This window comes from Pleurodeles waltl, chromosome 10, assembly GCF_031143425.1.
Source record: "Pleurodeles waltl isolate 20211129_DDA chromosome 10, aPleWal1.hap1.20221129, whole genome shotgun sequence".
NCBI lineage: Eukaryota > Metazoa > Chordata > Amphibia > Caudata > Salamandridae > Pleurodeles > Pleurodeles waltl.
This window is the reverse complement of record NC_090449.1, coordinates 461,948,680-461,962,197: the sequence shown is the minus strand read 5'-3', so window position 1 is coordinate 461,962,197 and position 13,518 is coordinate 461,948,680.

The following is a 13,518-nucleotide window of genomic DNA, read 5'->3' as shown; positions in this document are numbered from 1 at the left end:
TCCGCTTGAATGCAAGGCAGTGTGCTCCCTTTTTCTTTTTGGATGTCTAAATGACGGCTCCCGTGAGCCTCTTGCTGATGAGCACTGGCGATGCACCTGTGCGCCTACTGAGTGATACAAAAACCTGTGAAGAAGTTTGGCGGCATTTCAAGCGACCCCTTCAGTTACATACGCACTCTGCTGATGACGGCCGAGAGCCATAAACACGTGTCCAGAGATACGGCACTCGCTGCACCTACCTTAGGTGAAAGACTTTCTACAGCGATACGGCACTTGCTGCACCTACTTAGGGTGAATAATTTTTTGAAAAATCCTCGCTATTTATATTTAAATGACTGCATTTACCATGATGCCTTGGGGCTATTTTCAGCTTGAATGCAAGGCAGTGTGCTACTTTTTTTCTTTTTGGATGTCTAAATGACGGCTCCCGTGAGCCTCTTGCTGACGAGCACTGGCGATGCACCTGTGCACCTACTGAGTGGTACAAAAACCTGTGAAGACGTTTGGCGGCATTTCAAGCGACCCCTTCAGTTACATACGCTCTCTGCTGATGACGGCCGAAAGCCAGAAACACGTGTCCAGATATACGGCACTCGCTGCACCTACCTTAGGTGAAAGACTTTCTACAGCGATACGGCACTTGCTGCACCTACTTAGGGTGAATAATTTTTTGAAAAATTCTCGCTATTTATATTTAAAAGACTGCATTTACCATGATGCCTTGGGGCTATTTTCTGCTTGAATGCAAGGCAGTGTGCTCCCTTTTTCTTTTTGGATGTCTAAATAACGGCTCCCGTGAGCCTCTTGCTGACGAGCACTGGCGATGCACCTGTGCACCTTCTGAGTGGTACAAAAACCTGTGAAGACGTTTGGCGGCATTTCAAGCGCCCCCTTCAGTTACATACGCTCTCTGCTGATGACGGCCGAAAGCCAGAAACACGTGTCCAGAGATACGGCACTCGCTGCACCTACCTTAGGTGAAAGACTTTCTACAGCGATACGGCACTTGCTGCACCTACTTAGGGTGAATAATTTTTTGAAAAATTCTCGCTATTTATATTTAAATGACTGCATTTACCATGATGCCTTGGGGCTATTTTCTGCCTGAATGCAAGGCAGTGTGCTCCATTTTTTCTTTTTGGATGTCTAAATGACGGCTCCCGTGAGCCTCTTGCTGACGAGCACTGGCGATGCACCTGTGCGCCTACTGGGTGGTACAAAAACCTGTGAAGACGTTTGGCGGCATTTCAAGCGACCCCTTCAGTTACATACGCTCTCTGCTGATGACGGCCGAAAGCCAGAAACACGTGCCCAGAGATACGGCACTCGCTGCACCTACCTTAGGTGAAAGACTTTCTACAGCGATACGGCACTTGCTGCACCTACTTAGGGTGAATAATTTTTTGAAAAATTTGCGCTATTTATATTTAAATGACTGCATTTACCATGATGCCTTGGGGCTATTTTCCGCTTGAATGCAAGGCAGTGTGCTCCCTTTTTCTTTTTGGATGTCTAAATGACGGCTCCCGTGAGCCTCTTGCTGATGAGCACTGGCGATGCACCTGTGCGCCTACTGAGTGATACAAAAACCTGTGAAGAAGTTTGGCGGCATTTCAAGCGACCCCTTTAGTTACATACGCACTCTGCTGATGACGGCCGAGAGCCAGAAACACGTGTCCAGAGATACGGCACTCGCTGCACCTACCTTAGGTGAAAGACTTTCTACAGCGATACGGCACTTGGTGCACCTACTTAGGGTGAATAATTTTTTGAAAAATCCTCGCTATTTATATTTAAATGACTGCATTTACCATGATGCCTTGGGGCTATTTTCCGCTTGAATGCAAGGCAGTGTGCTACTTTTTTTCTTTTTGGATGTCTAAATGACGGCTCCCGTGACCCTTTTGCTGACGAGCACTGGCGATGCACCTGTCCCCCTACTGAGTGGTACAAAAACCTGTGAAGACGTTTGGCGGCATTTCAAGCGACCCCTTCAGTTACATACGCTCTCTGCTGATGACGGCCGAAAGCCAGAAACACGTGTCCAGAGATACGGCACTCGCAGCACCTACCTTAGGTGAAAGACTTTGTACAGCGATACGGCACTTGCTGCACCTACCTAGGGTGAATAATTTTTTTAAAAATTTGCGCTATTTATATTTAAATGACTGCATTTACCATGATGCCTTGGGGCTATTTTCCGCTTGAATGCAAGGCAGTGTGCTCCCTTTTTCTTTTTGGATGTCTAAATGACGGCTCCCGTGAGCCTCTTGCTGACGAGCACTGGCGATGCACCTGTGCGCCTACTGAGTGGTACAAAAACCTGTGAAGACGATTGGCGGCATTTCAAGCGACCCCTTCAGTTACATACGCTCTCAGCTGATGACGGCCGAAAGCCAGAAACATGTGTTCAGGGATACGGCACTCGCTGCACCTACCTTAGGTGAAAGACTTTCTACAGCGATACAGCACTTGCTGCACCTACTTAGGGTGAATAATTTTTTGAAAAATCCTCGCTATTTATATTTAAATGACTGCATTTACCATGATGCATTGGGGCTATTTTCCTCTTGAATACAAGGCAGTGTGCTCCCTTTTTCTTTTTGGATGTCTAAATGACGGCTCCCGTGAGCCTCTTGCTGACGAGCACTGGCGATGCACCTGTGCACCTTCTGAGTGGTACAAAAACCTGTGAAGACGTTTGGCGGCATTTCAAGCGACCCCTTCAGTTACATACGCTCTCTGCTGATGACGGCCGAAAGCCAGAAACACGTGTCCAGAGATACGGCACTCGCTGCACCTACCTTAGGTGAAAGACTTTCTACAGCGATACGGCACTTGCTGCACCTACTTAGGGTGAATAATTTTTTGAAAAATTCTCGCTATTTATATTTAAATGACTGCATTCACCATGATGCCTTGGGGCTATTTTCTGCTTGAATGCAAGGCAGTGTGCTCCCTTTTTCTTTTTGGATGTCTAAATGACGGCTCCCGTGAGCCTCTTGCTGACGAGCACTGGCGATGCACCTGTGCACCTTCTGAGTGGTACAAAAACCTGTGAAGACGTTTGGCGGCATTTCAAGCGACCCCATCAGTTACATACGCTCTCTGCTGATGACGGCCGAAAGCCAGAAACACGTGTCCAGAGATACGGCACTCGCTGCACCTACCTTAGGTGAAAGACTTTCTACAGCGATACGGCACTTGCTGCACCTACTTAGGGTGAATAATTTTTTGAAAAATTCTCGCTATTTATATTTAAATGACTGCATTCACCATGATGCCTTGGGGCTATTTTCTGCCTGAATGCAAGGCAGTGTGCTCCATTTTTTCTTTTTGGATGTCTAAATGACGGCTCCCGTGAGCCTCTTGCTGACGAGCACTGGCGATGCACCTGTGCGACTACTGGGTGGTACAAAAACCTGTGAAGACGTTTGGCGGCATTTCAAGCGACCCCTTCAGTTACATACGCTCTCTGCTGATGACGGCCGAAAGCCAGAAACACGTGCCCAGAGATACGGCACTCGCTGCACCTACCTTAGGTGAAAGACTTTCTACAGCGATACGGCACTTGCTGCACCTACTTAGGGTGAATAATTTTTTGAAAAATTTGCGCTATTTATATTTAAATGACTGCATTTACCATGATGCCTTGGGGCTATTTTCCGCTTGAATGCAAGGCAGTGTGCTCCCTTTTTCTTTTTGGATGTCTAAATGACGGCTCCCGTGAGCCTCTTGCTGATGAGCACTGGCGATGCACCTGTGCGTCTACTGAGTGATACAAAAACCTGTGATGAAATTTGGCGGCATTTCAAGCGACCCCTTCAGTTACATACGCACTCTGCTGATGACGGCCGAGAGCCAGAAACACGTGTCCAGAGATACGGCACTCGCTGCACCTACCTTAGGTGAAAGACTTTCTACAGCGATACGGCACTTGCTGCATCTACTTAGGGTGAATAATTTTTTGAAAAATCCTCGCTATTTATATTTAAATTACTGCATTTACCATGATGCCTTGGGGCTATTTTCCGCTTGAATGCAAGGCAGTGTGCTACTTTTTTTCTTTTTGGATGTCTAAATGACGGCTCCCGTGAGCCTCTTGCTGACGAGCACTGGCGATGCACCTGTCCCCCTACTGAGTGGTACAAAAACCTGTGAAGACGTTTGGCGGCATTTCAAGCGACCTCTTCAGTTACATACGCTCTCTGCTGATGACGGCCGAAAGCCAGAAACACGTGTCCAGAGATACGGCACTCGCTGCACCTACCTTAGGTGAAAGACTTTGTACAGCGATACGGCACTTGCTGCACATACCTAGGGTGAATAATTTTTTTAAAAATGTGCGCTATTTATATTTAAATGACTGCATTTACCATGATGCCTTGGGGCTATTTTCCTCTTGAATGCAAGGCAGTGTGCTCCCTTTTTCTTTTTGGATGTCTAAATGACGGCTCCCGTGAGCCTCTTGCTGATGAGCACTGGCGATGCACCTGTGCGCCTACTGAGTGGTACAAAAACCTGTGAAGACGTTTGGCGGCATTTCAAGCGACCCCTTCAGTTACATAAGCTCTCTGCTGATGACGGCCGAGAGCCAGAAACACGTGTCCAGAGATACGGCACTCGCTGCACCTACCTTAGGTGAAAGACTTTCTACAGCGATACGGCACTTGCTGCACCTACTTAGGGTGAATAATTTTTTGAAAAATCCTCGCTATTTATATTTAAATGACTGCATTTACCATGATGCCTTGGGGCTATTTTCCGCTTGAATGCAAGGCAGTGTGCTCCCTTTTTCTTTTTGGATGTCTAAATGAGGGCTCCCGTGAGCCTCTTGCTGACGAGCACTGGCGATGCACCTGTGCGCCTACTGAGTGGTACAAAAACCTTTGAAGACGTTGGGCGGCATTTCAAGCGACCCCTTCAGTTACATACGCTCTCAGCTGATGACGGCCGAAAGCCAGAAACATGTGTCCAGGGATACGGCACTCGCTGCACCTACCTTAGGTGAAAGACTTTCTACAGCGATACAGCACTTGCTGCACCTACTTAGGGTGAATAATTTTTTGAAAAATTCTCGCTATTTATATTTAAATGACTGCATTTACCATGATGCCTTGGGGCTATTTTCCTCTTGAATGCAAGGCAGTGTGCTCCCTTTTTCTTTTTGGATGTCTAAATGATGGCTCCCGTGAGCCTCTTGCTGACGAGCACTGGCGATGCACCTGTGCGCCTACTGAGTGGTACAAAAACTTGTGAAGACGTTTGGCGGCATTTCAAGCGACCCCTTCAGTTACATACGCTCTCTGCTGATGACGGCCGAAAGCCAGAAACACGTGTCCAGAGATACGACACTCGCTGCACCTACCTTAGGTGAAAGACTTTCTACAGCGATACGGCACTTGCTGCACTTACTTAGGGTGAATAATTTTTTGAAAAATGTGCGCTATTTATATTTAAATGACTGCATTTACCATGATGCCTTGGGGCTATTTTCCGCTTGAATGCAAGGCAGTGTGCTCCCTTTTTCTTTTTGGATGTCTAAATGACGGCTCCCGTGAGCCTCTAGCTGAAGAGCACTGGCGATGCACCTGTGCGCCTACTGAGTGGTACAAAAACCTGTGAAGATGTTTGGCGGCATTTCAAGCGACCCCTTCAGTTACATACGCTCTCTGCTGATGACGGCTGAAAGCCAGAAACACGTGTCTAGAGATATGGCACTCGCTGCACCTACCTTAGGTGAAAGACTTTCTACAGCGATACGGCACTTGCTGCACCTACTTAGGGTGAATAATTTTTTTGAAAAATTCTCGCTGTTTATATTTAAATGACTGCATTTACCATGATGCCTTGGGGCTATTTTCCGCTTGAATGCAAGGCAGTGTGCTCCCTTTTTCTTTTTGGATGTCTAAATGACGGCTCCCGTGAGCCTCTTGCTAACGAGCACTGGCGATGCACCTGTCCCCCTACTGAGTGGTACAAAAACCTGTGAAGACGTTTGGCGGCATTTCAAGCGACCCCTTCAGTTACATACGCTCTCTGCTGATGACAGCCGAAAGCCAGAAACACGTGTCCAGAGATACGGACCTCGCTGCACCTACCTTAGGTGAAAGACTTTCTACAGCGATACGGCACTTGCTGCACCTACTTAGGGTGAATAATTTTTTGAAAAATCCTCGCTATTTATATTTAAATGACTGCATTTACCATGATGCCTTGGGGCTATTGTCCGCTTGAATGCAAGGCAGTGTGCTCCCTTTTTCTTTTTGGATGTCTAAATGAGGGCTCCCGTGAGCCTCTTACTGACGAGCACTGGCGATGCACCTGTGCGCCTACTGAGTGGTACAAAAACGTGTGAAGACATTTGGCGGCATTTCAAGCGACCCCTTCAGTTACATACGCTCTCAGCTGATGACGGCCGAAAGCCAGAAACATGTGTCCAGGGATACGGCACTCGCTGCACCTACCTTAGGTGAAAGACTTTCTACAGCGATACGGCACTTGCTGCACCTACTTAGGGTGAATAATTTTTTGAAAAATTCTCGCTATTTATATTTAAATGACTGCATTTACAATGATGCCTTGGGGCTATTTTCCTCTTGAATGCAAGGCAGTGTGCTCCCTTTTTCTTTTTGGATGTCTAAATGATGGCTCCCGTGAGCCTCTTGCTGACGAGCACTGGCGATGCACCTGTGCGCCTACTGAGTGGTACAAAAGCCTGTGAAGACGTTTGGCGGCATTTCAAGCGACCCCTTCAGTTACATACGCTCTCTGCTGATGACGGCCAAAAGCCAGAAACACGTGTCCAGAGATACAGCACTCGCTGCACCTACCTTAGGTGAAAAACTTTCTACAGCGATATGGCACTTGCTGCACCTACTTAGGGTGAATAATTTTTTACAAAATTCTCGCTATTTATATTTAAATGACTGCATTTAACATGATGCCTTGGGGCTATTTTCCGCTTGAATGCAAGGCAGTGTGCTCCCTTTTTCTTTTTGGATGTCTAAATGACGGCTCCCGTGAGCCTCTTGCTGACGAGCACTGGCGATGCACCTGTGCGCCTACTGAGTGGTACAAAAACCTGTGAAGACGTTTGGCGGCATTTCAAGCGACCCCTTCAGTTACATACGCTCTCTGCTGATGACGGCCGAAAGCCAGAAACACGTGTCCAGAGATACGGCACTCGCTGTACCTACCTTAGGTGAAAGACTTTCTACAGCGATACAGCACTTGCTGCACTTACTTAGGGTGAATAATTTTTTGAAAAATGTGCGCTATTTATATTTAAATGACTGCATTTACCATGATGCCTTGGGGCTATTTTCCGCTTGAATGCAAGGCAGTGTGCTCCCTTTTTCTTTTTGGATGTCTAAATGAGGGCTCCTGTGAGCCTCTTGCTGATGAGCACTGCGATGCACCTGTGCGCCTACTGAGTGGTACAAAAACCTGTGAAGACGTTTGGCGGCATTTCAAGCGACCCCTTCAGTTACATACGCTCTCTGCTGATGATGGCCGAAAGCCAGAAACACGTGTCCAGAGATACGGCACTCGCTGCACCTACCTTAGGTGAAAGACTTTCTACAGCGATACGGCACTTGCTGCACTTACTTAGGGTGAATAATTTTTTGAAAAATTTGCGCTATTTATATTTAAATGACTGCATTTACCATGATGCCTTGGGGCTATTTTCAGCTTGAATGCAAGGCAGTGTGCTCCCTTTTTCTTTTTGGATGTCTAAATGACGGCTCCCATGAGCCTCTTGCTGATGAGCACTGGCGATGCACCTGTGCGCCTACTGAGTGCTACAAAAACCTGTGAAGACGTTTGGCGGCATTTCAAGCGACCCCTTCAGTTACATACGCTCTCTGCTGATGACGGCCGAGAGCCAGAAACACGTGTCCAAAGATACGGCACTCGCTGCACCTACCTTAGGTGAAAGACTTTCTACAGCGATACGGCACTTGCTGCACCTACTTAGGGTGAATAATTTTTTGAAAAATACTCGCTATTTATATTTAAATGACTGCATTTACCATGATGCCTTGGGGCTATTTTCCGCTTGAATGCAAGGCAGTGTGCTACTTTTTTTCTTTTTGGATGTCTAAATGACGGCTCCCGTGAGCCTCTTGCTAACGAGCACTGGTGATGCACCTGTCCCCCTACTGAGTGGTACAAAAACCTGTGAAGACGTTTGGCGGCATTTCAAGCGACCCCTTCAGTTACATACGCTCTCTGCTGATGACGGCCGAAAGCCAGAAACACATGTCCAGAGACACGGCACTCGCTGCACCTACCTTAGGTGAAAGACTTTCTACAGCGATACGGCACTTGCTGCACCTACTTAGGGTGAATAATTTTTTTAAAAATTTGCGTTATTTATATTTAAATGACTGCATTTACCATGATGCCTTGGGGCTATTGTCCGCTTGAATGCAAGGCAGTGTGCTCCCTTTTTCTTTTTGGATGTCTAAATGAGGGCTCCCGTGAGCCTCTTGCTGACGAGCACTGGCGATGCACCTGTGCGCCTACTGAGTGGTACAAAAACCTGTGAAGACGTTTGGCGGCATTTCAAGCGACCCCTTCAGTTACATACGCTCTCAGCTGATGACGGCCGAAAGCCAGAAACATGTGTCCAGGGATACGGCACTCGCTGCACCTACCTTAGGTGAAAGACTTTCTACAGCGATACGGCACTTGCTGCACCTACTTAGGGTGAATAATTTTTTTTTAAATTCTCGCTATTTATATTTAAATGACTGCATTTAACATGATGCCTTGGGGCTATTTTCCGCTTGAATGCAAGGCAGTGTGCTCCCTTTTTCTTTTTGGATGTCTAAATGACAGCTCCCCTGAGCCTCTTGCTGACGAGCACTGGCGATGCACCTGTGCGCCTACTGAGTGGTACAAAAACCTGTGAAGACGTTTGGCGGCATTTCAAGCGACCCCTTCAGTTACATACGCTCTCTGCTGATGACGGCCGAAAGCCAGAAACACGTGCCCAGAGATACGGCACTCGCTGCACCTACCTTAGGTGAAAGACTTTCTACAGCGATACGGCACTTGCTGCACCTACTTAGGGTGAATAATTTTTTGAAAAATTTGCGCTATTTATATTTAAATGACTGCATTTACCATGATGCCTTGGGGCTATTTTCCGCTTGAATGCAAGGCAGTGTGCTCCCTTTTTCTTTCTGGATGTCTAAATGACGGCTCCCGTGAGCCTCTTGCTGATGAGCACTGGCGATGCACCTGTGCGCCTACTGAGTGATACAAAAACCTGGGAAGAAGTTTGGCGGCATTTCAAGCGACCCCTTCAGTTACATAAGCACTCTGCTGATGACGGCCGAGAGCCAGAAACACGTGTCCAGAGATACGGCACTCGCTGCACCTACCTTAGGTGAAAGACTTTCTACAGCGATACGGCACTTGCTGCACCTACTTAGGGTGAATAATTTTTTGAAAAATCCTCGCTATTTATATTTAAATGACTGCATTTACCATGATGCCTTGGGGCTATTTTCAGCTTGAATGCAAGGCAGTGTGCTACTTTTTTTCTTTTTGGATGTCTAAATGACGGCTCCCGTGAGCCTCTTGCTGACGAGCACTGGCGATGCACCTGTGCACCTACTGAGTGGTACAAAAACCTGTGAAGACGTTTGGCGGCATTTCAAGCGACCCCTTCAGTTACATACGCTCTCTGCTGATGACGGCCGAAAGCCAGAAACACGTGTCCAGAGATACGGCACTCGCAGCACCTACCTTAGGTGAAAGACTTTCTACAGCGATACTGCACTTGCTGCACCTACTTAGGGTGAATAATTTTTTGAAAAATTCTCGCTATTTATATTTAAAAGACTGCATTTACCATGATGCCTTGGGGCTATTTTCTGCTTGAATGCAAGGCAGTGTGCTCCCTTTTTCTTTTTGGATGTCTAAATAACGGCTCCCGTGAGCCTCTTGCTGACGAGCACTGGCGATGCACCTGTGCACCTTCTGAGTGGTACAAAAACCTGTGAAGATGTTTGGCGGCATTTCAAGCGACCCCTTCAGTTACATACGCTCTCAGCTGATGACGGCCGAAAGCCAGAAACATGTGTCCAGGGATACCGCACTCGCTGCACCTACCTTAGGTGAAAGACTTTCTACAGCGATACGGCACTTGCTGCACCTACTTAGGGTGAATAATTTTTTTTTAAATTCTCGCTATTTATATTTAAATGACTGCATTTAACATGATGCCTTGGGGCTATTTTCCGCTTGAATGCAAGGCAGTGTGCTCCCTTTTTCTTTTTGGATGTCTAAATGACAGCTCCCCTGAGCCTCTTGCTGACGAGCACTGGCGATGCACCTGTGCGCCTACTGAGTGGTACAAAAACCTGTGAAGACGTTTGGCGGCATTTCAAGCGACCCCTTCAGTTACATACGCTCTCTGCTGATGACGGCCGAAAGCCAGAAACACGTGCCCAGAGATACGGCACTCGCTGCACCTACCTTAGGTGAAAGACTTTCTACAGCGATACGGCACTTGCTGCACCTACTTAGGGTGAATAATTTTTTGAAAAATTTGCGCTATTTATATTTAAATGACTGCATTTACCATGATGCCTTGGGGCTATTTTCCGCTTGAATGCAAGGCAGTGTGCTCCCTTTTTCTTTTTGGATGTCTAAATGACGGCTCCCGTGAGCCTCTTGCTGATGAGCACTGGCGATGCACCTGTGCGCCTACTGAGTGATACAAAAACCTGTGAAGAAGTTTGGCGGCATTTCAAGCGACCCCTTCAGTTACATACGCACTCTGCTGATGACGGCCGAGAGCCAGAAACACGTGTCCAGAGATACGGCACTCGCTGCACCTACCTTAGGTGAAAGACTTTCTACAGCGATACGGCACTTGCTGCACCTACTTAGGGTGAATAATTTTTTGAAAAATCCTCGCTATTTATATTTAAATGACTGCATTTACCATGATGCCTTGGGGCTATTTTCAGCTTGAATGCAAGGCAGTGTGCTACTTTTTTTCTTTTTGGATGTCTAAATGACGGCTCCCGTGAGCCTCTTGCTGACGAGCACTGGCGATGCACCTGTGCACCTACTGAGTGGTACAAAAACCTGTGAAGACGTTTGGCGGCATTTCAAGCGACCCCTTCAGTTACATACGCTCTCTGCTGATGACAGCCGAAAGCCAGAAACACGTGTCCAGAGATACGGCACTCGCAGCACCTACCTTAGGTGAAAAACTTTCTACAGCGATACGGCACTTGCTGCACCTACTTAGGGTGAATAATTTTTGAAAAATTCTCGCTATTTATATTTAAAAGACTGCATTTACCATGATGCCTTGGGGCTATTTTCTGCTTGAATGCAAGGCAGTGTGCTCCCTTTTTCTTTTTGGATGTCTAAATAACGGCTCCCGTGAGCCTCTTGCTGACGAGCACTGGCGATGCACCTGTGCACCTTCTGAGTGGTACAAAAACCTGTGAAGACGTTTGGCGGCATTTCAAGCGACCCCTTCAGTTACATACGCTCTCTGCTGATGACGGCCGAAAGCCAGAAACACGTGCCCAGAGATACGGCACTCGCTGCACCTACCTTAGGTGAAAGACTTTCTACAGCGATACGGCACTTGCTGCACCTACTTAGGGTGAATTTTTTTTGAAAAATTTGCGCTATTTATATTTAAATGACTGCATTTACCATGATGCCTTGGGGCTATTTTCCGCTTGAATGCAAGGCAGTGTGGTCCCTTTTTCTTTTTGGATGTCTAAATGACGGCTCCCGTGAGCCTCTTGCTGATGAGCACTGGCGATGCACCTGTGCGCCTACTGAGTGATACAAAAACCTGTGAAGACGTTTGGCGGCATTTCAAGCGACCCCTTTAGTTACATACGCACTCTGCTGATGACGGCCGAGAGCCAGAAACACGTGTCCAGAGATACGGCACTCGCTGCACCTACCTTAGGTGAAAGACTTTCTACAGCGATACGGCACTTGGTGCACCTACTTAGGGTGAATAATTTTTTTAAAAATCCTCGCTATTTATATTTAAATGACTGCATTTACCATGATGCCTTGGGGCTATTTTCAGCTTGAATGCAAGGCAGTGTGCTACTTTTTTTCTTTTTGGATGTCTAAATGACGGCTCCCGTGAGCCTCTTGCTGACGAGCACTGGTGATGCACCTGTGCGCCTACTGAGTGGTACAAAAACCTGTGAAGACGATTGGCGGCATTTCAAGCGACCCCTTCAGTTACATACGCTCTCAGCTGATGACGGCCGAAAGCCAGAAACATGTGTTCAGGGATATGGCACTCGCTGCACCTACCTTAGGTGAAAGACTTTCTACAGCGATACAGCACTTGCTGCACCTACTTAGGGTGAATAATTTTTTGAAAAATCCTCGCTATTTATATTTAAATGACTGCATTTACCATGATGCCTTGGGGCTATTTTCCTCTTGAATGCAAGGCAGTGTGCTCCCTTTTTCTTTTTGGATGTCTAAATGACGGCTCCCGTGAGCCTCTTGCTGACGAGCACTGGCGATGCACCTGTGCACCTTCTGAGTGGTACAAAAACCTGTGAAGACGTTTGGCGGCATTTCAAGCGACCCCTTCAGTTACATACGCTCTCTGCTGATGACGGCCGAAAGCCAGAAACACGTGTCCAGAGATACGGCACTCGCTGCACCTACCTTAGGTGAAAGACTTTCTACAGCGATACGGCACTTGCTGCACCTACTTAGGGTGAATAATTTTTTGAAAAATTCTCGCTATTTATATTTAAATGACTGCATTCACCATGATGCCTTGGGGCTATTTTCTGCTTGAATGCAAGGCAGTGTGCTCCCTTTTTCTTTTTGGATGTCTAAATGACGGCTCCCGTGAGCCTCTTGCTGACGAGCACTGGCGATGCACCTGTGCACCTTCTGAGTGGTACAAAAACCTGTGAAGACGTTTGGCGGCATTTCAAGCGACCCCTTCAGTTACATACGCTCTCTGCTGATGACGGCCGAAAGCCAGAAACACGTGTCCAGAGATACGGCACTCGCTGCACCTACCTTAGGTGAAAGACTTTCTACAGCGATACGGCACTTGCTGCACCTACTTAGGGTGAATAATTTTTTGAAAAATTCTCGCTATTTATATTTAAATGACTGCATTCACCATGATGCCTTGGGGCTATTTTCTGCCTGAATGCAAGGCAGTGTGCTCCATTTTTTCTTTTTGGATGTCTAAATGACGGCTCCCGTGAGCCTCTTGCTGACGAGCACTGGCGATGCACCTGTGCGCCTACTGGGTGGTACAAAAACCTGTGAAGACGTTTGGCGGCATTTCAAGCGACCCCTTCAGTTACATACGCTCTCTGCTGATGACGGCCGAAAGCCAGAAACACGTGCCCAGAGATACGGCACTCGCTGCACCTACCTTAGGTGAAAGACTTTCTACAGCGATACGGCACTTGCTGCACCTACTTAGGGTGAATAATTTTTTGAAAAATTTGCGCTATTTATATTTAAATG